General features: G+C 41.2%; 1 long non-coding RNA gene across 1 annotated transcript in view; it reads right to left on the bottom strand.

Moving 5' to 3' along the window:
* Positions 1–7,895: 7,895 nt before the first annotated feature.
* Positions 7,896–26,760, bottom strand: part of LOC118913016 (uncharacterized) — a 42,774-nt gene continuing 23,909 nt past the window's right edge. The window contains exon 3 of the long non-coding RNA XR_005025042.2: positions 7,896–9,726. This is a non-coding gene — a long non-coding RNA (uncharacterized LOC118913016). The remainder of the gene's footprint in view (positions 9,727–26,760) is intronic.

The following is a 26,760-nucleotide window of genomic DNA, read 5'->3' as shown; positions in this document are numbered from 1 at the left end:
GTTTAAAACCTATACATGCTTAAGTTACTCTACAAGAAGATATGTCAAAGAAATAATCAATCTTCCCATGTTTTCTTTCATCTGCTACTCCTATAGCTTTTCTTCTTCCTTCCTAATTATAACCTGTAAATAGAATTTGTGCCTCATATCGAAAAAAAAAAAAAAGATCTCCACCCAGTGCTCTGGGCGTGACATGGTGGCAGGGCTGCAAGGCTGCAGGAGAGCAGAGCAGAGGCTGATGTGGTGGCAGCGCTGAGGACAGAGGCCCAGAGGATGGCTGTGTGGGACGACTGTGCAGAGAGGCCCAGAGGACAGCTGTTTGGACACCGGGGCCCAGAGGAAGAGACTGGCTTGCTGCATGCAGACTCGTTCTGAGTGAATGGGATTTTAGTGACTGACCTGCCACTGTGAGTAAAAAGTTAGGTATAACCCTTTCACCCCAAGAACGTTTTGCTGTCATTTTCTTTGGTCACAATGAATCCATAGCAAACTTGCTCGGGGCTGAAACCCATTGGCAAGACAATACTCATTTAACTTTAAATTTCAAAGAAAAATCATTTCTTAGTATATATATATATGTCCCAAATATTGCATGGGACATATTTATACTAAGAGTTCTGCAATCCTTGAGACATAACAATAAAATACTATTTGTCTAAAATTCAAATTTAAATGAGTGTCCTGTATTTTATCCAGCAATGCTATGCTTATCCCAGCTCCCTTTTCTCTCATAATTCCTACTTTTTCCTGGGAAGTCATGCCTCCTCCAGACTATCCCAAGTGTTGCAGGTAGAGTTTCTGTTGCCTCAGGACTAAGCAAGTGATAGAATGCAGGTTTGGCCAATCAGCTCCAAATTCCGCTTTTCACTGCTTCTTTCTCAAAGCTGGTCATGTGACCTACAGACCTACAGTGGTGCAGTTGGACTCAACCCCGGGAGGTGATGAAACAAAAGTAACTCTGGAAAGAAAAATGTACTTTCTGTCAGGACTGATGAGATACAGATATAAGCTTAGAGCTGCTATTTTGCTAATATGATTGAAGGGCTGCAGGGGAATAGAGCCAGGGCGACCTTGTGTAATGCTCAGAGTTGTAGAGTAATATTATATCCTAATGATACTAACTGAGACCCTGGACTCACCTGTGTCTGCAGCCAGCATACCCCTACATTCGTGGTTATAAGAGCCAGTTTAATAAACCATTTTTTGGCTTAGAGTTGGATTTCTGCCACTTGTAACCAAAAGAATTTTGAAAAATACAGAGCACCATCAAAATATTGCGATTAAGAAATGAAAAACTATGTAGTTAAACAGTCTGACACATATGACATTTAACAAATATCAGTCTTACCCTCCCATATACACACAAACCCCCAAACCCCAAATACATACACAGTCTCTGTTCTAACAGAAACAATGATTCATGTATGAGGATGGATGGTGTCATTCAAATTGATCATCCAAATCAGAAACAAAAACTTAGAAATAAAATATCTTAACAACTATGGGGTCAGATGCATGTTTTCTTTAAAAAGGAGAGCACCACTTTTTAAATTTTCTGTAAGCATGAAATACAGCAGCATAGCAGCTCCTCCCAAAATCCATGAAAAGCAAATGCAAATGAAAACCTCTTATTGATAAGAACCATAGTGCTAAAATATGAGAAACTTTAATCTCCTTGAACCCATGCAACATTGCTGTGATTAGTAATTGAACCAAGATACTTGCTTTTCTTAAAGTTTATAGGGAAAATAATTATTTACAAGGTTTTGATAACCTAGCAAGCATTGGGGAAGCTAGCTGATCTTTAATTCTGCATACTAATATGAGAAAAACATGTTTTGGTTCCAAGCTGTCTTAAAGTGTGTGTCCTGTAATGCAGTGTAACGCAGTGGGTTTCTCCTGGGAAACCCACTGAGAATACATCCAACAAAGATAGTCTAGTGATCTGATTTCAGGGTGAGATGCTGTCTTGCCAATGGGTTTCAGACCCGGGCAAGTTTGCGATGGACTCAAAATGACCAAAAGAAATTGACAGCAAAACGTTCTTTGGGGTTTATCACCCAGGTTGTTTTCCTGGTGGTAGGTCGAGCACTAGCGTCTCTGCCTCTGCCCAGAGCACTGGGCCAAGCTCTCTATATAGTGCAATAATAGCTTATTGCCTAAAGGTGTGGAAGAGGTAGCCTAGCAACAGGCCAGTTACATCATCAGGAGGTTTAAGTTCAGGGAGGATCCTGGTCATAGGAACCCCAAATTCCCCACACTCCACCCCTCCAGGATTCTTGCCTTAAAATCTACATGCTTTCAATCTTCCGCAATGGTCCCTGTGTGAGAAAGGTGGTGCACAGTAACCAGATTCCACAATAGCAACAGAAGATAACAACAACTTAGAGATAATAACAAAAATTAAGATACAACAAGATTTTGATACAGGTAACAAAAATTATAATAATCCTCAAGCCAGAGGAGGTTCCTAACACCAAAAATTATAATAATCCTCAAGCCAGAGGAAGTTCCCAATCCACAAAGACTTCAGGGGCAATAAGATGCATGTTTTAATGCCACCAACACAGGCAAATCTTGTCCATCAGGTAGGATGCATGCAAGAGAGTGGTCCTGTGATATGACTGTATCAGGAAGGGGGTCCCTTCCAGGTGTAGTACACCATACTTTTACTCCTTTCCCTGTGGGGGTTACTGAAGGATCTATATATATTGCTACTGGAGGTGCATGCACTGGCCATATGATAAACCAAAACTCCCCAGTAAGATGCTCCTACCTTCTGGCCATTCAGGACATAGTACTCTGAGCATTGGTGGCCACTCTGCTGTTATTCCAGGAATACACAGGAGGCCAGCTTCCAGGCCTTGTCCCCAAGGTGCCAGGAGAGCCAGCCATCATTAGTCCATGTGTTGAAAGGTCCAAGGCTACGTCCACTCAATGAAGTCTCTGGGGTTCAGTGCAGTTGGTGCTGGCAGCAAGAGGTTATTCTGGTGGCCAAACCTCAGCTTCAGTGAGTCGTCCTTGATTTGTACTTACAGTTGAATAGGGGAGGCAGCCATATGTGTTAACATGTCTACGGGGCTCATGGCTCCCTTTTAGGGTCTCTTGTTCAAACACTGTAGCACAGTCCATAAGTGGACTAACCATCCCCGCAGACTATTGGTATCTGAATTTACTCTGGATTTTAACAAGCCATTGTGCCTCTCTATCATATTTGCTGTGGTAAGATTGTGTAGCACATGAAACTTCCATTTGATTCCCAGTTGTTGCACCCATTCTTCCAGTGTATGTCTAGTAAAATGGGTGCCCTGATCACTCTCAATTACCTATGGTTGGCCATAGGCAGCAAAGAGATGCTCCAGGCCTCTTTTGATCATCTGCGGGTCTGCACAATGGGTAGGAAAAGCAGCCAGAAGTCCACTAGCTGTGTCCACAGAAGTCATCGCATACTGATATCCTTCTGACACAGGTAGAGGCACAATATAGTCTACCTGCCACCTGATGAGGGGTGTAGGCCCCTTAGCTACTGTCCCATGTTGCTGTGGAACTCAATGTAAGTCCCTTTTGGAGCACATGATACACTCCTGCTGGGCTCTACTAACTTCTTCGAAGGTCAAGGGCAAGCACCACAGATGGGCTATAGCCCACATTGTCTTTTGCCCCACAGGCAACAAATGCTGATGTAATCATTAGGCTACATCAGAGGCAGGCTTTCCTCCTAAACAACATATCTGGGCTAATTTATCTGCTTCGTGATTTCCTAGAGCTACCAGTGGCAAATGACCTGTCACATGATATACTGTAATTATTTTAGTCTGACCACAGGCCCATAAGTCTTGCCACAATTCTTGCTCCCAAAGGGGTCGGTGACCAACCAGCCAGTTGGGATAGTACCAGGTTGGTAGCCACAGGGTCAAGCCCCAATAGGCAGCCCAGTGGTCAGTGCAGACAACTGTAGGGGAGGGCTCCTGGCTGATCACAAGACAAACAGCCCGTAACTCTGCCCATTGGCTGCTCTTCCCCTCACAATCTTCCATCCATATTGTCTCCATCTTAGGATGGAAAGCTATGGCACTCCATTTTGGGGTCAGCCCACAGCTGGAGCCATCTGTGGACCATGCATCTTCAGTTATAGGGACTCTTCCCTCCTGATAGGGACTCTCTACTACTAATAGTTCAAAAGCAAGTTCTTCCTGCTTTTCACTAGTATATGTCACCAGCCCTAACAAGCATTGGAGTTCTTCAATCAAGGGCCTACTAGAGAGAGCACTACACTGCTGTAGGTAAGCACCCCACTTAGCTAGTGTGGTTGTTTGTGTCACACCACTCCTTGGCTTTTGGTTCCAGTCTCGTACCCACCCCAAGATGGGATAGGTGGATATTACCTTTATTGGGGCCATTCCAGTGATGGGTTCTGTAGCCAGCAAGGCATGATACACAGCAGGCATTGTTTTTCTATCAAAGTGTATTGTACCTCTGCCCCTTTCCAGAGTTGTGACAAGAATCCAATGGGTTGGCAAGTTCGTTCAAGCTGCTGCAAGAGACCCCAGCCATAACCGTCTTCAGTCACATGAACATCCAGCTCACAGGGCCTTGATGGGTCTATCACACTCAGGCCTGCACGCCCTTGACTGCCCGTTTTGTTGTAGTAAAGGCAGATGCACATGTCTCATCCCAGTCCCACTTGATGCCCTTTTGTACCAACCAGTATAAGGGCTTCAGAATTGGTGCCATCTGTGGGATAAACACTCTCCAGTACCTAGAAGACCCAGAAACTCCTGTAACAATGCTATGGTTGTAGGGGTAAGAAAGGCCTGGACTTTATAACTGCTTCTGGCATAACTTTGATCTTATCCAACCAGACAACCCCCAATAATTTGACAGACAACCAGGTCCCTGAGCCTTGGTGCTGTTCACAGCCCATTCTTTCTCCTGTAAATGTTGCAGCAGTCTAGGTGCTGCACCTTCTAGATATGAAAGAGAATTGGATGTGAGCATGACATCATCAATATAATGGTACAGCCGCACTATTGGCGGTTTCTCTCATGTAGCCAAGTCCTGGGCTATAAGTCCATGACAGATGGTGGAGCTGTGGAGGTATCCCTGTGGGAGGACAGTCAAAGTCCATTGCTGTCCTTCCCAAGTGAAGGCAAACTGTTCCTGAGTTTCCTGCTCAATGTCAATGGAAAAGAATGCATTAGCAATATCTACCACATAATGGTGTTCCTAGTTCATGGCTGAGGATATCCATCAAGCCTGCAATAGAGAGGACAGCAGCATGCATAGGGGGTATGACTTTATTCAGTTCTCTGTAATCCACAATCATACATGAGGAGCCATCTGGCTTTTTTACTGGCCAAACTGGGGAAATGAAAGGACTATGGGTGGGCATTGTAATACCCACCTTCTCCAGCTCCTGGAGAGTTTCTCCAATCTCTTTATGCCCTCCAGGCAGTTTGGTATTAGTCATCTACTGAGGCACAGACAAAGCTATGGGCGGGTGCCTAGCATGTCCCCTCAGAACTGCCTTCACCACACATACTCTCAGTCTGAACTCACCTGCAGTGATCTGCAACCATAGACCCTGCAGGATATGAATCCCCAAAATATACTCTGGGATAGGAGATACATACACAGTATACTCTTTTGGGGGTAGATACCCTACTCCCAAAGGGATTTGGGCTTTTTTCACTCTGATAGCCTTCCCCCCATATCCATCTATGATAGTGGGGGTCCTGGGGAACTACTCAGGGTTACCATGAATCAGTGAACATTCAGCCCAAGTGTCCATCAGAGACAGGACATGTTGTATGCTCACTGAGGACCAATGGATAGGTATTTTAACATGTGGCCTCTCATCCTGCCCCAGTCCCTCAGGCCAGATACATTGACCTTCCCTTCAGTCAAACCGTGTTCCCCAAGAACCTTCCTGTGTGGGTTCAAGTGAGGTTGGTTCACTGTCCAGTAGGAAGTCTTTCAAACACACTGGCCGGATTCGTGGCTCTGTCTCTGACCTCTGCCTCTTTGGTCTTAATGGCTGGAAATGCTGCACTGGTTTGAGTAGTTGCCATAGCTCTAGTAAGATCTTATTTGATGTTCCATCTAATTTCCTTCCATCTGCTCCTTCCCATATTAAATCAACCCTCATCTGGATCCCCGTAACCTTCATGGGGCCCTTTGAATTCTCCTTGTGAGTAGCAGACCTCATTTTTGTGTGTCTTTTCATTGCTTCAGCTTCTCCTAAGTCTGCTACTGTACATGTCACCTTGCTTATGGGATGCCAAAAGTGAGGGGAATGAATGGCCTCTAGAGACCCAAAGAGGGATGTGGGAGCCATTTGAGGCATAATATTTCTCTTCCCAGTAGTGAAAATCTCTTCATCTGGGCCATAATTCACTGGACTATAGAAGGCATTTCTTATGTCTAGCTCTCATAACACCTGTTGGAGCTCAGTGTACATCTGCTATCTAACAGGAGAGGATGGTAGTTCACCCAGATTGGGCCACACAGCATGAACTGCAGCCTTAAGCCAATCGAGGAGGGAGTGACTCCCTAGGGTCTGATGTGCTTTTTGTAATCACTGCCTCAAGGTGGGCTGCACTGTCAGGGAAGCCCACTTTCCCATTTCTGATCCCGACAGAACAATTCCATCCACCCCTAAGTCCCACAGACATAGGAGCCAAGCTGATAGTGACTCCAAGGGCTTCTCTCTAAACCGGGAGCCCTAATTCACCCATTCAGTCTGAGTATAGGGGCAGAGCATAGAGTGGTCCATGACCTGGGGAGGTGGCTGCTCCTCTCCTTGGGGAAATTTCAGGTTCTGGGTCTTTATTTTCTTTACAACCACTGGGCATATTTTCAATACAGGAGGAGCCAGTGCCTCCAGCACCACCCCTTCATCTTTCTCCAGCTCCTCCATTTCTGGGGCTGATGGCACCTTTGTCTCCCCTCCCCCGAGTGCCTCCTCTGCTACAACCTTTACCTTTTCTACTGTGCCTTGCAGCAATGCTAGCTCAGTCTTCAGAAGCTCTCTTACCTTCACTTCAATGCTTCGCAGGTGATGTTCTCATGCCACCTCTGCCTGTGCTTCCCTCAGGAGTTCGTCTTTTTCCTTGATGGCCTCTTCCCCCTTCAGAGCACCTGGCAGCACTGCCATCTCATTCTGTAAGGAATTTTTTAGCTCTTCAATGGCACCTTGCTGCCGGCATTCTTGTGCTGTCTTCTCTCACATCAATGACATTTCCCTCCTCAGGGAATCCACAGAAGTTTGCAGCTCGCGTTCTCATGCCATCACTTATTGGGTCACTTCTGTAGACTTTTTTAATACTGTGAGAAGCAGACAACCCACAGTCCCCACTGCTTCATGGGCACTCTATTTCTCAAAAGGCCTATTTAGTATACCAAGGGCCACCCCTATAGCCTCTGGTGTCACCTCCACTTGTCTCCAGTCCTGGGGAGACAAGCCACCTCAGACCACATACCCATTGGGGGACAGTCCACTGTCTCCCCATTCACAGGGGCAGCCTGCTGAAGCACCCCTCCCATAAGAGCAGCCTTTTTCCTTGGTCAACAATGAACCCTGCCGACTTTCACCAATTGTCTTGCCAATGGTTTCAGCCCCAGGCAAGTTCGCTATGGATTCAATGTGACCAAAGAAATTGACAGCAAGAAATTCTTTGGGATGAAAGGATTTATTACCCGGCTTGTTCTCTCAGTGGTAGGTCGAGCACTAGCCTCTCTGCCTCCACCCAGAGCACTGGGCTGAGCTCTCTATATTGTGCAATAATAGCTTATTGCCAAAGGTGTGGAACCAGTAGCCTAGCAACAGGCCAGTTACATCATCAGGAGAATCCTGGCCATAGGAACCCAACTTCCCCGCAGATGCTTAAATATTGTCCAAGTCCTAGGGTTACTCACATAGATTCTGATGGATTATAACATCATTCTGGCTTCTTTAATTACAGTAATTACTTTGCTTTTACATCTTACAATCAAGTAACTCAAGCAGTGATCTAAATACTGAAGGCTTTGAAATTAGATGAACTTGGATTAAACAGGTTCTGACAATTGTTAGTTTCATGGGTAAAAGCAATCTGTGTAATCATTTGATACTCTTTAACTTCATCAGTAAAACACATCACTGTGAGAGTTAGAGATAATATGTGATGTGTACTGAGCAAAATTTCTAGAATGAGATAGATGCTCACAAAAAGATAAGCTCTAGAAATATTTGAATCACAGCTATATTGAGCTTTCATAGCCTTCTGAGGGGCTCACTGCCAGGTTCATAAACTGGCACTTTTTCTTCTATTTGCTTCAAATCCTGAAGTTAGAAAGTGCTACCACCCCCAGTTTCTTCCAGCTATAGTGCAAATAATTTTTGGTCTGGCAGAAAAGTTTATAGTACCCTTAAAAATTTCCAAACATTTCCCCCAATCCAGACTACTTTCTGATATTTTACCATTGTTTCCTCCATTCCTTTGGATCATTATATTGTTGGTGTTTTAACTTCCAATAAGCTATTTTAGCTTGTACTAATAACATTTTCTATTTGGTGTCTTTGACATTCCTATCCTTGCAACACATTTAATCTGACACTAATAGGTCAAAAGTGTTTACTAAAACACAAAGATGATAAGAAAAATTGTATCAGGGTAGGGAGCACTGCAATACTTAGTTCAAGATAGTATGGCACAACACTTATTCATAGAGTCCAAGGCACAATTTTCAACTAAGGCTGGAACCAAGTGAGGCCAGAGGAACTCCTAGGTTGCAAATTTAAGAAGGCATTCACTCAGAGGGTAGTGCAAGGGCAGTGTCAGCCTTGAGAATGAATGTCTCCTAAATTTTGTTTCCTTTGTATCTCCCTCACTTGTCCTGGCCCTGAACTGCAACACTAAGTCACATTAACTGTGAATGCTATTGCATTCAAAGCTTGGAAAAATAAATCAGCATTAACTTGTAGTGAATTATATTACAAGACAATGCTAAAAATTACACACACAACCACATACATAAATAAAATACATTTCAGTAAGAAATTGTTTTTAATTAATTAACACTATGTAGGACATGCCTTTATTATCTTTGGTTCCAGGAATCATTTTGGTTCAGCGCAATAGGAATAAAATAATGGGTATGTTGAAGGAGTGGTTTTCAAAGAGGCATAAGCATAAATTGTTTTCTAGCTTCTTTTAGTTGTCAGGTAAATTCTCAGTTTTTTCTGAGGTAGTCAAAACATGGAAGATACCTGGTGTTTTCTCTCCTATGTGAATTTTATAAATTGGCACATTTCAGAAATCCAACTTTGTGAATGTATTTTAAATGAGAAAGAAGTATGATAATTTAAAGGCATCTCTGATAATTTCTTAGCAAAGCATAAAGAAAAAAATAGTAATCCAAAACAAATTTAAAAATCAAGAAGCTGATCAGAAGCTTTTCAAACTTCCAAATGTAGGGCTAATTAGTTGGCCAAACTTTCCCCCTAAGACAGAGGCTCTGCTATTTGTTCAGGATTCAAGGAATACGTATACTGATTATTAATTTCAGAGCACTCAGAGTAAGTCCCCATCATTGCAATTTTCAAGCAGCTCTGTCCCTATGCTCAATGTGCACTGTTCCTGTAAGATTCCTTCAGGCTAATCTTTGCTCTCAGATTTTAAGAATTTCAGATGTGCATTTTCAGCAGCTCACACCTGTATCTGCAGACTGGCAGCTGTCACATACCTGTGGATGAGATTTGGGAGTCAGGTTTGGGGGCCGCGCAGTATAAGCTTTGCAAAAAAGAGATTTCTCTGATGTTTTCTGTCAATTTGTGCTTTTTGTCTGCCCTTTCCCTTTCTTCTCTTACTGTGTGTTCCTTTTACTCTGGAAGAAGGTTCACATGCTCCTGAGGAAATGCTGAATGATCTATAGCTATAGGACAGGCAGGTTTTTTATGAAGTCTCATGTTGTGGCTAGAGCTTGTCACTTGGCACCAAATTTATAGACTTCCTAACTGCTAGAGAAGATGGAAAGATGGTCTCATAGTCAGGTGGAATGATTTACTTTAAATGACAGTAACACTCCTTCTTGCTGGTTATAGGATAGAACCAAAGAACAGAGACTGTGGTGAGAACAATCAAAGCTCTCTGTTCTAACCAAAATGGGTTAAACATTCTTTCCAGGGAAACTCTTCAGTTTGCCAACTTTTGAAAAGTTTCACCTCCCCCCACCCCCAAAAATGTGGTGGGTTCTGATCCTTGTGTTTTGGAGACAGCCCATAAGAATTTCTAGGACTTCAAAGTAATTAAATCTGTCCTTTTACATGTTGTATCTTGGAGGCTATGTTGTATAATAAAAAAGCATTATACTTGGGTAAGAAATTTTATACCCCAGTTTTGATACTATAACTCTTTAACATGCATTGGAAAAGTTATTTTTCTTTTCTGAGTCTCACCTGCTTCATCCTTAAATCTGAGATTTAAAAATTATCCTCTGCTCCTGCTCAAACAGTCCATGAATCCATGTTAGTCTAGGTTCAATGTGATGCATACGCAGAAGTATAAGCCATAGTCATGACTGGAGGAACTTACAGTCTAGTTGGAGATAGAAGGCTATGAAATTAAACTAACAGAAAGCACTGAAGAACAGACCATATTTTTGTCAAGAATTATATGGAGTAGATCATCAGTGTCAAAATATTTCAGAAGAAGGAGAGATCAGGGTGGACTAAAAGGGTTAAGAAAATCTTCCTAGAGAGCATTAGACTTGGGCTGGGTCTTTACAATAGGTAGATCAATAATGTAAATGGATGAAATGGCAAAGGTAATGGGTAATAGTAATTCAATTAATGGGGACTTCATGAGTGGAAGTCCAGATTTGAGTGTGAACATGATAAGCAAAGAAAGGAAATGGCTCAATATAGCCTTGGTTCAAATGGTAGAGATTTGTTCATTTCTAATTTGCATAACTTCTATTTTCAACTTCCTGACTGGTTTGGGTAAGAATCAAATGCAAGACTCAGAGCCTAATCAACTGAGCTATCCATACACATTTGTGTGTTACTTACTTCTCAGGAGAGCTTCCCTATACTATAGCTCATCCTCCTTTACTTCATCTTTGACTGAGTCTTTTCCAACAAGATTCCTCAGAAACTATTTTACCAATGTAATTTTCATTGCTAGACTTAAAAAGCTTATTCCATTCCCTTTGAGACTTTCCAAAGCTTCAGATACAAGGAAGTTATAGGAAAGTCTAAAGAACAGATAATCTCTCCATTCTTGTATCACAGAACACAGTCATTGCATCTTGAAATATTACCTAATTCCACAGTACCTCAATTCAGCTATCTCCCTGCATGCTGAAGTTCCCTAGGTTAGGTCCATTGTTCCTTGTCCCTCAGAACTTTAGAGAACCTCAGAACTTCTATCACTATTTGGAAGTACTAATTACTGATGGCTGCCAAGCACAGATTCATGGAGTAACCACTGACTAATTCATTTTTATGATGTAGCTGCATGGAATGATATGGATTTCTTTCTTCCCCCTTCCCTCTATTTTTTAGATTCTCAAAATTGTTCTTTCCACCTAGTGGGGGAGAAGGAAAATTGCTTTAAGACATATGAGGTCAGATTGCAGAATCTTGTGTTGGAAACAGATGGGTGGAAGGAAACTGCTGTATCTCACATTTGAATATCAGAGAGGTCAAGGCCTGCATCCAGGACTCCTTTAAGTATGTAAAAACGGATCTAAGGACCTTTTTTGGACCAAAACTAAGGGAGCTGAAAACTTTGCAAGTGCTGCCTCATTCAACTCTGAGAAAATACCTCCTAATGGATGTGGTCCTATTTCATATTCCATCTGTAGTTCATTAATTACCAAGAGCATTAATGATGACTCAAAAGCCATTTTGTAAAACAAATAAAGTGGAAGTTGCTCTTCAGAATATTTAATGCTCTAGACATCCATTTTATCCCACCAATTTTGAACAGGTGGGGCTATTATGCTTTTTGCTGTTTGTCTCATATGACTGATTCTCACTCTTACAACTTTCACCACTTCATGCTAAGTGACTAAAAAGGTGCTTAATTAAATGTGTGCTTGGTAATTAGAGAGTTTTTACAAGCAAATACAGATGGGGAAAATGTAATTCAGTGAAGGAACATAGCAATCCAGTGAGCTTGTACATAGTTGTGGAATTGTATGAGCAAGATATTAACAGAAGTCTATAATGGGAGTTTTTTGCATTACTAAAATTTAATTGTTTTGAACTCTTCAGATTCATATTCAACTCAAGGAGGAGTGTCCAAGCATATATTCCTAGTATATGAGGCCATTAAAAGGGAAATCATATGTCCCAGTGTGCCTGGGAGAGCCTCAGTTAATGTTATAGCAGATGCTATTGGTTTCCACCTATAACACCTTGGCATCATATACAAGTCCACATCTAATGTGTCCCAGTCATGCCTTGGGATTATCTCTGTATGGACTTTCACTTGGCTTAAAAGAAAGGTATGCCATCTGTCCACCATACAAAGTTCTTACAATGTTATTGATTATATTCACTATGCTGTACACTACATCCTATTGTCTTATTTATTTTATAATTGGAAGTTTATAAGATTTTAACTAAACCAATTGTGGGGGTCATTCATAATTCATAACAATCAAATATTGAATATTCTACAATATACATATCAAATCATTATGATATACATGTGAAACTAATAGGATATTGTATATTTATTATACTTCAATAAATAAATATATAATTTTATAAAAACCTCAAATGGTATCATTTCACAAAAGGGGTGAGAGGGAGGAGGTCAGAAGTATGTATTTTTTTTCTCTGTGAATGGGCCTTAGACAATAAAGATGGAAGTTGAAGACTAAATAGCCCAGTTTCCTTTCTCTTTGGGTGATAATTCTGAGGTATGTTCTAGACTGATTCTCAGAATTTCTCAATGGGAGTCAGCCCCACTTGACCACAGTGAAAAGCAGCTTGATGTGTGCCCATTCCTGGCTTCCCTCCTGTGCTTAGTTCCTCACTCTTTTTCTTTTTTTTTTTTTTTTTTAGATAATTATTTTTTATTGAAGGGTAGTTGACACACAGTATTACATTACATTAGTTTCAGGTGTACAACACAGTGATTCAACATTTATATACATGATAATTCTAAGTACCAGCTATCACCATACCAAGTTGTTACAATATTTTGACTATATTCCTTATGCTATACCTTACATCCCGGTTGCTTATTTATTTTACAATTGGAAGTGTGTACTTTTTCTTGGTTGTTGTTGTTAGGGCATCTCTCATATTTATTGATCAAATGGTTGTTAACAACAATAAAATTCTGTATAGGGGAGTCAATGCTCAATGCACAATCATTAATCCACCCCAAGCCTAATTTTCGTCAGTCTCCAATCTTCTGAAACATAACGAACAAGTTCTTACATGGAGAACAAATTCTTACATAGTGAATAAGTTACATGGTGAACAGTACAAGGGCAGTCATCACAGAAACTTTTGGTTTTGCTCATGCATTATGAACTATAAACAGTCAGTTCAAATATGAATACACATTTGATTTTTATACTTGATTTATATGTGGATACCACATTTCTCTCTTTATTATTTTTAATAAGATGCTGAAGTGGTAGGTAGATACAACATAAAGGTAGAAAACATAGTTTAGTGTTGTAAGAGAGCAAATGTAGATGATCAGGTGTGTGCCTGTAGACTATGTGTTAATCCAAGCTAGACAAGGGCAATAAAACATCCACATATGCAGAAGATTTCTCTCAGAACAGGGGGGGTGAGGTTCTAAGCCTCACCTCTGTTGATCCCCAATTTCTCACCTGATGACCCCCCTGCGACTGTGCCTGTCTTAGGTTGTTCCTCCCTTGAGGAATCTTACCCGTCTCTGGCTAAACAGTCATCTTCCGGGGCCATACAGGGAAATGTTAAGTTGGTAAGTGAGAGAGAAGCCTTATTGTTTGAAATGGTTAGCTTTTTATTTCTTTGCATATTTATGCCCTGTGGCTTCTATGCCCAGCATTTGTCTTGAGGTATCTTTACCACTTGGAGGAGTTATGATACTCGGTAAATTTGATATGAGGCACGAATTCTATTTAAGAATTCGTTGTAATTAGGAAGGAAGAAGAAAAGCTATAGAAGTAGCAGGCGGGAGAAAACATGGGAAGATTGATTATTTCTTTGACATATCTTCTTGTAGAGTAACTTCAGCATGTATATATTTTAAGCTACTACTTAAATTGCGCACACACATTAACATAATAGGAGTATAGTTACATAACCAAAGCATATCTGTAATTACCAGCCATCTCCAGTGAAACCAAGAAAACCAGTTAGGCACCCTAGGCATTTGTGAAAACTTATCAATGATATGATGGTTATTATCTAACTGAATTTGAATAGTTTGAGAAAAATCAGACAAATTAAAACAACCCATTCCTGGGCACTGTTCACATCCCATATGTTCTTTTAACAGTAAATAGTCTGTAGTTGTAAGATTTTGGAGCGCTACAATTTGCACTTCTCCTAATTCTTGGTTGAGTTCCAACAGTATAGATCCAGTCAAATTTGTTGTTTTACTGTATGCACAGGCCAGCTTAGATATCTCCTTCATTCCCATGGCAAGTCCAGGAGCTGGTGGGATGAGTGCATCTACAGCTGTAGCAGTGCGTGGATCTTTGTTGGGGTTTTTTGATGATCATCTTCTGGCATGAGTCTTCCCGAGAGTGCTGATGTTGGAAGTTCTCTTTCATATCGTTTCTTAGTTCATTTTTGGGGTAGCCAAATTAGGCTTTGATCCTCTGTATAAACACAAACAGACCCTTTGCCTACACTTTTATATGTCCTTTATATCATTGTGTAGAACTCATTAGAGGTCACCACATAGGAACTGCATTTTTTTTTTTAATCATTAATCTACACTTACATGACGAATACTTTGTTTACTAGGCTCTCCCCTATACCAGGTCCCCCCTATATACTCCTTTACAGTCACTGTCCATTAGCGTAGCAACCTGTTGTAGAATCACTACTTGTCTTCTCTGTGTTGTACAGCCCTCCCCTTTCTCCCACCCCGCTATGGATGCTAATCTTAATACCCCCCTACTTCTCCCCCCCTTATCCCTCCCTACCCACCCATCCTCCCCAGTCCCTTTCCCTTTGGTACCTGTTAGTCCATTCTTGAGTTCTGTGATTCTGCTGCTGTTTTGTTCCTTCAGTTTTTCCTTTGTTCTTATATTCCACAGATGAGTGAAATCATTTGGTATTTCTCTTTCTCTGCTTGGCTTGTTTCACTGAGCAAAATACCCTCCAGCTCCATCCATGTTGCTGTAAATGGTTGGATTTGCCCTTTTCTTATGGCTGAGTAGTATTCCATTGTGTATATGTACCACATCTTCTTTATCCATTCATCTATCGATGGACATTTAGGTTGCTTCCAATTCTTGGCTATTGTAAATAGTGCTGCGATAAACATAGGGGTGCACTGATCTTTCTCATACTTGATTGCTGCATTCTTAGGGTAAATTCCTAGGAGTGCAATTCCTGGGTCAAATGGTAAGTCTGTTTTGAGCATTTTGATGTACCTCCATACTGCTTTCCACAATGGTTGAACAAGTTTACATTCCCACCAGCAGTGTAGGAGGGTTCCCCTTTCTCCACAGCCTCGCCAACATTTGTTGTTGTTTGTCTTTTGGATGGCAGCCATCCTTACTGGTGTGAGGTGATACCTCATTGTAGTTTTAATTTGCATTTCTCTGATAATTAGCGATGTGGAGCATCTTTTCATGTGTCTGTTGGCCATCTGTATTTCTTTTTTGGAGAACCGTCTGTTCAGTTCCTTTGCCCATTTTTTAATTGGGTTATTTGTTTTTTGTTTGTTGAGGCGTGTGAGCTCTTTATATATTCTGGACGTCAAGCCTTTATCGGATGTGTCATTTTCAAAGATATTCTCCCATACTGTAGGGTTTCTTTTTGTTCTATTGATGGTGTCTTTTGCTGTACAGAAGCTTTTCAGCTTAATATAGTCCCACTTGTTCATTTTTGCTGTTGTTTTCCTTGCCCGGGGAGATATGTTCAAGAAGAGGTCACTCATGTTTATGTCTAAGAGGTTTGTGCCTATGTTTTCTTCCAAGAGTTTAATGGTTTCATGACTTACATTCAGTTCTTTGATCCATTTTGAGTTTACTTTTGTATATGGGGTTAGACGATGGTCCAGTTTCATTCTCCTACATGTAGCTGTCCAGTTTTGCCAGCACCATCTGTTGAAGAGACTGTCATTTCGCCATTGTATGTCCATGGCTCCTTTATCAAATATTAATTGACCATATATGTCTGAGTTTATGTCTGGATTCTCTAGTCTGTTCCATTGGTCTGTGGCTCTGTTCTTGTGCCAGTACCAAATTGTCTTGATTACTATGGCTTTATAATAGAGCTTGAAGTTGGGGAGTGAGATCCCCCCTACTTTATTCTTCTTTCTCAGGATTGCTTTGGCTATTCGGGGTCTTTGGTGGTTCCATATGAATTTTTGAATTATTTATTCCAGTTCATTGAAGAATGTTGCTGGTAGTTTCATAGGGATTGCATCAAATCTGTATATTGCTTTGGGCAGGATGGCCATTTTGACGATATTAATTCTTCCTAGCCATGAGCATGGGATGCGTTTCCATCTGTTAGTGTCCCCTTTAATTTCTTTTAAGAGTGACTTGTAGTTTTCAGAATATAAGTCTTTCACTTCTTTGGTTAGGTTTATTCCTAGGTATTTTATTTTTTTTGATGCAATTGTGAATGGAGTTGTTTTCCTGATTTCTCTTTCTGTTGGTTCATTGTTGGTATATAGGAAAGCCACAGATTTCTGTGTGTTGATTTTGTATCCTGCAACTTTGCTGTATTCCGATATCAGTTCTAGTAGTTCTGGGGTGGAGTCTTTAGGGTTTTTTATGTACAGTATCATGTCATCTGCAAATAGTGACAGTTTGACTTCTTCTTTGCCAATCTGGATTCCTTGTATTTTTTTGTTTTGTCTGATTGCCATGGCTAGGACCTCTAGTACAATGTTAAATAACAGTGGGGAGAGTGGGCATCCCTGTCTAGTTCCCGATCTCAGCGGAAATGCTTTCAGCTTCTCGCTATTCAATATAATGTTGGCTGTGGGTTTTTCATAGATGGCCTTTATTATGTTGAGGTACTTGCCCTCTATTCCCATTTTGCTGAGAGTTTTTATCACGAATGGATGTTGAACTTTGTCAAATGCTTTTTCAGCATCTATGGAGATGATCATGTGGTTTTTGTCTTTCTTTTTGTTGATGTGGTGGATGATATTGATGGACTTTCGAATGTTGTGCCATCCTTGCATCCCTGGGATGAATCCCACTTGGTCATGGTGTACGACGGTTTTGATGTATTTTTGAATTCGGTTTGCTAAAATTTTGTTGAGTATTTTTGCGTCTACGTTCATCAGGGATATTGGTCTGTAGTTTTCTTTTTTGGTGGGGTCTTTGCCTGGTTTTGGTATTAGGGTGATGTTAGCTTCATAGAATGAGTTTGGGAGTATCCCCTCCTCTTCTATTTCTTGGAAAACTTTAAGGAGAATGGGTATTATGTCTTCCCTGTATGTCTGATAAAATTCCGAGGTAAATCCATCTGGCCCGGGGGTTTTGTTCTTTGGTAGTTTTTTGATTACCGCTTCAATTTCGTTGCTGGCAATTGGTCTGTTTAGATTTTCTGTTTCTTTTTGGGTCAGTCTTGGAAGGTTGTATTTTTCTAGGAAGTTGTCCATTTCTCCTAGGTTTCCCAGCTTGTTAGCATATAGGTTTTCATAGTAGTCTCTAATAATTCTTTGTATTTCTGCGGGATCTGTTGTGATTTTTCCTTTCTCATTTCTGATACTGTTGATTTGTGTTGACTCTCTTTTCCTCTTAATAAGTCTGGCTAGAGGCTTATCTATTTTGTTTATTTTCTCGAAGAACCAGCTCTTGGTTTCATTGATTTTTGCTATTGTTTTATTCTACCTAATTTTATTTATTTCTTCTCTGATCTTTATTATGTCCCTCCTTCTGCTGACCTTAGGCATCATTTGTTCTTCTTTTTCCAATTTTGATAGTTGTGACATTAGACCGTTCATTTGGGATTGCTCTTCCTTTTTTAAATATGCTTGGAGTGCTATATACTTTCCTCTTAAGACTGCTTTTGCTGCGTCCCACAGAAGTTAGGACTTAGTGTTGTTGTTGTCATTTGTTTCCATATATTGCTGGATCTCCATTTTGATTTGGTCATTGATCCATTGATTATTTAGGAGCGTGTTGTTTAGCCTCCATGTGTTTGTGAGCCTTTTTGCTTTCTTTGAACAGTTTATTTCTAGTTTAATGCCTTTGTGGTCTGAAAAGTTGATTGGTAGGATTTCAATCTTTTGGAATTTACTGAGGCTCTTTTTGTGTCCTAGTATGTGGTCTATTCTGGAGAATGTTCCATGTGCACTTGAGAAGAACGTGTATCCTGTTGCTTTTGGATGTAGAGTTCTGTAGATGTCTATTAGGTCCATCTGTTCTAGTGTGTTGTTCAGTGCCTCTGTGTCCTTACTTATTTTCTGTCTGGTGGATCTGTCCTTTGGAGTGAGTGGTGTGTTGTAGTCTCCTAGAATGAATGCGTTGCATTCTATTTCCTCCTTTAGTTCTGTTAATATTTGTTTCAGGTATGTTGGTGCTCCTGTATTGGGTGCATATATATTTATAATGGCTATATCCTCTTGATGGACTGAGCCCTTTATCATTATGTAATGTCCTTCTTTGTCTTTTGTTACTTTCTTTATTTTGAAGTCTGTTTTGTCTGATACCAGAATTGCAACACCTGCTTTCTTCTCTCTGTTGTTTGCTTGAAATATCTTTTTCCATCCCTTGACTTTAAGTCTGTGCGCGTCTTTGGGTTTGAGGTGAGTCTCTTGTAAGCAGCATATAGATGGGTCTTGCTTTTTTATCCATTCTATTACTCTGTGTCTTTTGATTGGTGCATTCAGTCCATTTACATTTAGGGTGATTATTGAAAGGTATGAATTTATTGCCATTGCAGGCTTTAAGTTTGTGGTTACCAAAGGTTTAGGGTTAGCTTCTTTACTGTCTTACTGTCTAATTTAACTCGCTTGTTGAGCTATTATAAACACAGTCTGATGATTCTTTATTTCTCTCCCTTCTTATTCCTCCTCCTCCCTTCTTCATATGTTGGGTGTTTTGTTGTGTGCTCTTTTTAGGAGTGTTCCCATCTAGAGCAGTCCCTGTAGGATGCCCTGTAGAGGTAATTTGAGGGAGGCAAATTCACTCAACTTTTGCTTGTCTGGGAATTGTTTAATCCCTCCTTCATATTTAAATGATATTCGTGCTGGATACAGTAGTCTTGGTTCGAGGCCCTTCTGTTTCATTGCATTAAGTATATCATGCCATTCTCTTCTGGCCTGTAGGGTTTCTGTTGAGAAGTCTGATGATAGCCTGATGGGTTTTCCTTTGTAGGTAACCTTTTTTTTCTCTCTGACTGCTTGTAATACTTTGTCCTTGTCTTTGATCTTTGCCATTTTAATTATTATGTGTCTTGGTGTTGCCCTCCTTGGATCCCTTGTCATGGGAGTTCTGTGTACCTCTGTGGTCTGAGAGGCCATTTCTTCCCCTAGTTTGGGGAAATTTTCAGCAATTATTTCTTCAAAGACATTTTCTATCCCCTTTTCTCTCTCTACTTCTTCTGGAATGCCTATGATTCTTATATTATTTCTTTTATATTGATCACTCAGCTCTCTTAAAATTCTTTCATTCCTGGAGATCCTTTTATCTCTCTCTGCATCAGCTTCTCTGCGTTCCTGTTCTCTGTTTTCTAGTCCATTAATGGTCTCTTGCATCTCGTCCATTCTGTTTTGAAGTCCTTCCAGAGCTTGTTTTATTTCTGAATTCTCCTTCCTTAGTTCTTGCATATTTCTCTGCAAGTCCATCAGCATGGTTATGACTTTTGTTTTGAATTCTTTTTCAGGTAGACTGGCTAAATCTATCTCCCCAGATTCCTTCTCGGGGGAAGATGTAGCAGATGCCGAAGCTGTCTGGGTTAGTCTTGTCTGAATCATATTTTTTTGCCTTTTCATGTTGACAGGTGCTATTGACTGTCAGCTGGGAGGGCCAAAATTTTCACTTACTACTGGCCTTTCTTTACTGGGGCAACTGCGACCCCTAGTGGCTTGTGTTGGGTAATTGCGTGTAGAGTGGGTCTTTGTGTCTTGCCTGGCCGGGAGGGAAAAATTTCCCTTTCTGTGGGCGGAATTTGTCTCAGGCTGCTTCTCTGCTTTCGCAGCGCCCGGTGGGGTGATGGATGGGGGGGCTGCTTGACTGTTTGCCTCCGTGAGGGGTCTCAGAGCTGTTGCCCAGGGGGTTAGTGCACCCGGTTTTCCCTGTAATTTCCAGCTGCTGTACTGTGACCTGGGTTGTTTCCGTCAAGCTGTTAAGTCCCTGTCCCTTTAAGACTTTCAAAAAGCCCCCGATTTTCTTTGTCATAGGGGCATCAGCTTCAGCACCCGCTCTGAGGTCTTACCCCCTGTTCTCCCAGTATCCAGGGCCCCCTGGGCATATACCGTGTCTGCGCTCTGGCCCGGATGGCTGGGGCTGGGTGTTCGGCAGTCCTGGGCTCCGTCTCCCTCCCGCTCTGCCTATTGTTCTCCCGCCGGGAGCTGGGGGGAGGGGCGCTCGGGTCCCGCCGGGCCGGGGCTTGTATCTTACCCCTTTCACCAGTCGCTGGGTTCTCGCTGGTGTAGCTGCAGTCTGGCCACTGTCCTGCGTCTTCTGGTCTCTCTTTTAGGGCTAGTTGTGTTTGTTGTATTTTCAAAAGTATATATGTTTTTGGGAGGAGATTCCCACTGTCCTACTCACGCCGCCATGTTGGCTCCGCCCCCTCCTCACTCTTTTTCCACTGAGACTTCCTGGGATAACTTCCCAAATAAAAGGCTTGTTTTCAAATTCTTGTCTCCAATTACACACTCAGGGGAAAACACCCCAACACATGCTTGTTGTCCTTGGGTAACTTTGAAAAGAGCTTCCTTTTTCTCTCAGTCACATATCCTAGTCATTAGATACCAGGAAACATCATTGTTGAAGTCATCTAAACTGCAGAAAATATTGCTTCCTTTATTTCAAGATTTACTTTTGAGCCAATAGTTTTAAATAGTCCTTCATTTCCTCTTACTGCAATCTTCTGAAAGACAAATAACTGGAGTACTCTAGACACCTCCAGGGAGTTCAACATACTCCTTCTGTTTCCACATTTTTAAAAATTGAATTATATTTGACATATAATTTCCTAATAGTTTCAGGTATACATAATAGTGATTTGATATTTTATTCATATGAAATAATTGCCGCATAAGTGTTGCTACCATCTGTCATCATAGAAAATTATTACAGTATTATTGATTATATTCCCTATGCTATGCTTTTCATGACTGATTTATTTTTTTAACTGCAAGTTTATATCTCTTGATCCCCTTCATCCATATCATCCCCTACCCCAACTCAGGTAACTAACAGTTTGTTTCCTGTATCTATGAATCTATTTCTCTTCTATTTGGTTTGATTGTTAGTTTTTTAGATTCCACATATATGTGAAATCATACAGTATTTTCCTTTCTCTCTCTTATTTCATTTAGCATAATACCTTCTATATCCATCCATGTGATAATGAGTAGTAAGATTTCACTCCTTTTTTTATTCATATATTATTGCTTAAATTTTTATTGTATAGTTTTTACTAGTGAACTTTTTAAAATTCTTACCAAAACAAACTGTATTCCTTAACAAATCATTATATATTAAGTATGAACAAAAATAAGAAACTTTCATTAAGACTGCTATTAATATCTCTCACAACTCCATCTTCAGAAACAAAAGATCACATTTTAAATAATTATATAAATCACTGTAATTCAAAATTTCCATCTTGTGTGCTCTCTTTCTTTTAAATCCAAGTACAATTGATAAGAAAATGCTATATTAAGAGATTCTCAAGATGGCAGCATGAGTAGGGTGGTAGAAATCTCCTCCAAAACCATATATATTCTGAAAATACAGCAAATACAACTATTCCTGAAAGAAAAAACCAGAAGATACAGTACAACAGCCAGGCTACATCTACATCTGCGAGAACTCAGCATCTCACAAGAAAGGTAAGACACAAAGCCATGACCCAGTGGGACTCAAGCACTCCCCCAACCCAAGCTCAACTGCGGGAGGAAAAGAATCAGAATGGGGAGTGAGAGGAAGCACAGGACTACTAAATAACCAGCCCTAGTAACCTGCACCGGGAGCACAGATACACATTGCATAGTGTGCTGGATATTAGAGAAACTAAAAAGTAAAATCTGAGATGGAGACTGTGAGCGGGTTCCCACAGCTGGCTTCCCTGGGACAAAAGAAAAGTGGGTGCTTTAAAAGCCATAAAGGGGGACTCTCATGTCTCCTCCTTGTGTGAGCCAGGAGCTTTATCCTTTCACTTTATCTCTAAATAAAAGCCTGTACCTTATGAAGCTCATTCTTTGGCTTCGTGAACAAGAACCCCACCATCATCTTTGGGGGCTTATCCCAGATAACTTCATAGTCACAGGTATTGAGGCCTGGATTCACCACTCCAGAGTAAAGGCCTGGAAAAAGTCCCAAGACCTCCCAGAGAACACAGATAAAGAAAAACCCATTGCCCAGAACACCAAAATTTGGGAACCTGAGTATGCCTGTGAACCTATAGAAGATCTCAAACTACTGTTCAAAAGAAAATCCTCAACTACCAATGTTTTATATAAGTACTACATGTTTTTTTCTTTTTTTCCTCTCCTTATAAGTAATTAATATGAAAATCTACATTACTCTTTTATTTGCTGTTCTCTAATGCTCCCTTCATAATAAATGAATCTGATTCCTTCTTAAATTAGGCTGAAGACGTAGCTAGAATAAACAGAAGTTCATCTTGTTGGATATGTGGATTATTTCCTGTTTCTAGTACCTCAAAAATCCTTTCGTGAGTGTCTCTTCTTCAGAGACATGATTGGTTGCTTTTACAAATTCTTAAAAATGATACACGCACTGCCCAGGTGTACTAAGTGTTGAAATAACTAATTGGAATGTAAAATTCTGGCCCATTAATAATACCTTGAAGGACAAAAGGCCTTAAATGATATAATCTGAAGAAAAACCCTCCTAAACACTGAAGTTAAACTAATGCACCAAGATGTTATACAAAATAAAATGGCATTAGACATCTGAACAGCAGCACAAGGAGGAACCTGTGCCATAATCAAAGTTAAGTATCGTGTGTATATTCCAAATCATTCATAGAATGTCTCTGATTCACTCTAGGACCTCCAAAGGCAAATCCAAGCTATGTCAAGCCCAGAAATCCCATAGACTACCTCAAGGAAACTGGCTTTCTAAGTCCCTTTGGTGGAAATCCATTTTACTCATCAAACTCATCATTATTCTCATAGTAATATTTTGCCCCTGTATACTTAACCTAATAACATTATTTATTCTATATCACCTAGAAGCCACGAAACTTCAAATGGTGATGGAAATAGAACCCAGGATGGAAATGCCCATCTTCCGAGGCCCTCCTGATGGACCACTGATGGAGACCTAGCTGCACCCTTTACTGTATCCCCTCTCAGCATGAAGCAGCCAGAGTGGTCATCACCCCCTTTCCCTGGCAGTTAGGGTCTCTATCTGTAGAGGGGGAAATGAGACAGGGACCATGTGTGTACTTAAAGTAGGGTGAGGTACTCTGGAAAAAGCAAGGCAGGATATTTGCTGTCAGAGCAATGTAACTACATGCAAGGAACCCCTACCAAAACTCTGTGTTAAACATTAGGCTCTAGAGTCATTCTTCAGTGAGATCAGTTAATATTCCCCAGACAAAGAAGAGTAGCACATGTTTTTATTATGCTAATCATTTATAGTCATGTGTAAGATTCATTTTAACATGCTAAAAGGCCTAAGCGTATGTGATATCTTTCCTCCTTCAGATCTGATGAGGTGATATTGCAAACTTGGCAGCTAATTGAGCAAGTAAGCCCAGGCATAAACAACATAGCAAAAGGCAGGAAGGATTCCTTCCACCTTAAAGATAAGATTGCATTTAAACTGAAGGAACAAAATGGCAGCAGACTCAGAGACTCCAAGAATGAACTAGCGGTTACCAAAGTGGAGGGGTGTGGGAGGGCGGGTAGAGAGGGAGGGAGAAGGGGACTGAGGGGTATTATGCTTACCACTCATGGTGTGGGGGATCACGGGGAGAACAGTGTAGCACAGAGAAGGAACATTGTGGATCTCTGGCAACTTGCTGCACTGATGGACAGTGACTGCATTGCGGTTTGGATGGGGACTTGACAATATGGGTAAATGTAGTAACCACATTGTTTTTTCACGTGAAACCTTCATAAGAGTGTATATCAATCATATCTTAAAAAAAATAAAAAAAGATAAGATTGTATTTTAAAATCCAAGAAGTTAAGAAGATAGAAATTCTTAACTTACTCTTCAGAAAACAATACCTCAGCCCACCTTGGGGGCTGGGTAGGCAGCCTTGTTTAATATGCTCCCAGACCAAGATGCTAGTATTTCAGGGAAAAATCATCAGAGCAGGAAGTTGCTTGTATTAAGTTAATTCTGAACATTCAAGGACCCCTTGACAAGTCCATACCCCTAAACCTTTTTTCATGTTCTCAAAAATCCTCAACCGCCTGGAGAGAACCAAGATGGTGGCATGAGTAGAGCAGCAGAAATCTCCTCCCAAAACCAAATATATTTTTGAAAATGCAACAAATACAACTAATCCAAAAAGAGAGACCAGAAGACACATGACAACATCCAGACCACATCCACACCTGCGAGAACCCAGCGCCTCACGAAGGGGGTAAGATACAAGCCCCAGCCCGGTGGGACCTGAGCACCCCACACCCCAGCTCCAGGCAGGAGGAGAGGAGTTGGAGAGGGGAGGGAGAGGGAGCCCTGGCCTGCTAATCACCCAGCCCTAGCCATCCACACCAGAGCGCAGAAACAGTTCATGCGTGGGGTGCTGGAAACTAGGGAAACAGGACAGTAAGACCTGTGAGCGGGTCCCTGCAGCCGGCGCACCCGGGACAAAGAAAAGCGAGTGCTTTTTGAAAGTCTTAAAGGGACAGGGACCCCACAGCTGGACGGAAGTGTCCTGGGACACTTAGCCCAGCAGCTGCGAACCTCAGGGAGCTCTGGGTGCCTGAACCCCCACAGCACAGCTTGGAGGCCCCTCACCATGATAAACAGCCTCCCGCCTGTTCCCCCTCTGATGCGGCTGCGCCATATTGGAGTAGCAGCCTGAGGCCAGCCATGCCCACAGCAACTGCAGAGCTAAATAAACTCCATAGCAGCCAGGCAAGATCAGAAGCCCCATCTGCGTGCAGCTGCCCAGCACAAGCCGCTAGAGGCCGCTGTTCTCCCAGAAGAGGAAGGCCATAAACTGGCAAGAAGGGACTTTCTCTTACCCAACACATACACCAGCTCCCCCAAAATATTATCTATCACCATGAAAAGGCAGAAGAAATTGATACAGACCAAGATCACAGAGGCAAACCCTGAGAAGGAGAAAGACCTAACCAGTCTTCTTGAAAAAGAATTAAAAATAAAGCTCATAACCACGCTGATGGAGATGCAGAGAAATATGCAAGAGCTAAGGGATGAAGTCCGGAGAGAGATTATAGATGTCTGGAAGGAGATTACAGATGTCCGGAGGGAGATTACAGAAATGAAACAAACTCTGTAAGGATTTATAAGCAGAATGGATAAGATGCAAGAAGCCATTGATGGAATAGAAACTAGAGAACAGGAATGCATAGAAGCTGATGCAGAGAGAGATAAAAGGATCTTCAGGAATGAAAAAATATTAAGAGAACTGTGTGACCAATCCAAAAGGAACAATATCTGCATTATAGGGGTACCAGAAGAAGAAGGGAGAGAAAAAGGAATAGAAAGAGTATTTGAAGAAATAATTGCTGAAAACTTCCCCAAACTGGGGGAGGAAATACTCGATCAGACCATGGAAGTGTACAGAACTCCCAACAGAAAGGATCCAAGGAGGACAACACCAAGACACATAATAATTAAAATGGCAAAGATCAAGAACAAGGACAGAGTATTAAAGGCAGCTAGAGAGAGAAAAAGATCACCTACAAAGGAAAACCCATCAGGCTATTATCAGACTTCTCAACAGAAACCTTACAGGCCAGAAGAGAATGGCATGATATACTTAATGCAATGAAAGAGAAGGGCCTTGAACCAAGAATACTGTATCCAGCACGACTATCATTTAAATATGAAGGAGGGTTTAAACAATTCCCAGACAAGCAAAAGTTGAGGGAATTTGCTTCCACAAACCACCTCTACAGGGTATTTTACAGGGACTGCTCTAGATGGGAGCACTTCTAAAACTAAATAGATGTCACCAGAGAAAATAAAATCACAGCAAAGAAAGCAGACCAACCAAATACTAACTAAAGGCAAAAAATAAAATCAACTACCCACAAAAGCAGTTAAAGGAAGCACAAAAGAGCACAGAATAAAACAACCAACCTATAAAGAATGGAGGAGGAGGAATAAGAAGGGAGAAAAATAAAGAATGACCAGTGCCATAGCTCAATAAGTGAGTTAAGTTAGACAGTAAGATACTAAAGAAGCTAACCTTGAGCCTTTGGCAACCATGAATCT

The sequence above is a fragment of the Manis pentadactyla genome, chromosome 8, assembly GCF_030020395.1.
Source record: "Manis pentadactyla isolate mManPen7 chromosome 8, mManPen7.hap1, whole genome shotgun sequence".
Lineage (NCBI taxonomy): Eukaryota > Metazoa > Chordata > Mammalia > Pholidota > Manidae > Manis > Manis pentadactyla.
The sequence above is the reverse complement of the archived record's forward strand: the minus strand, read 5'-3'. Positions and strand labels throughout refer to the sequence as shown.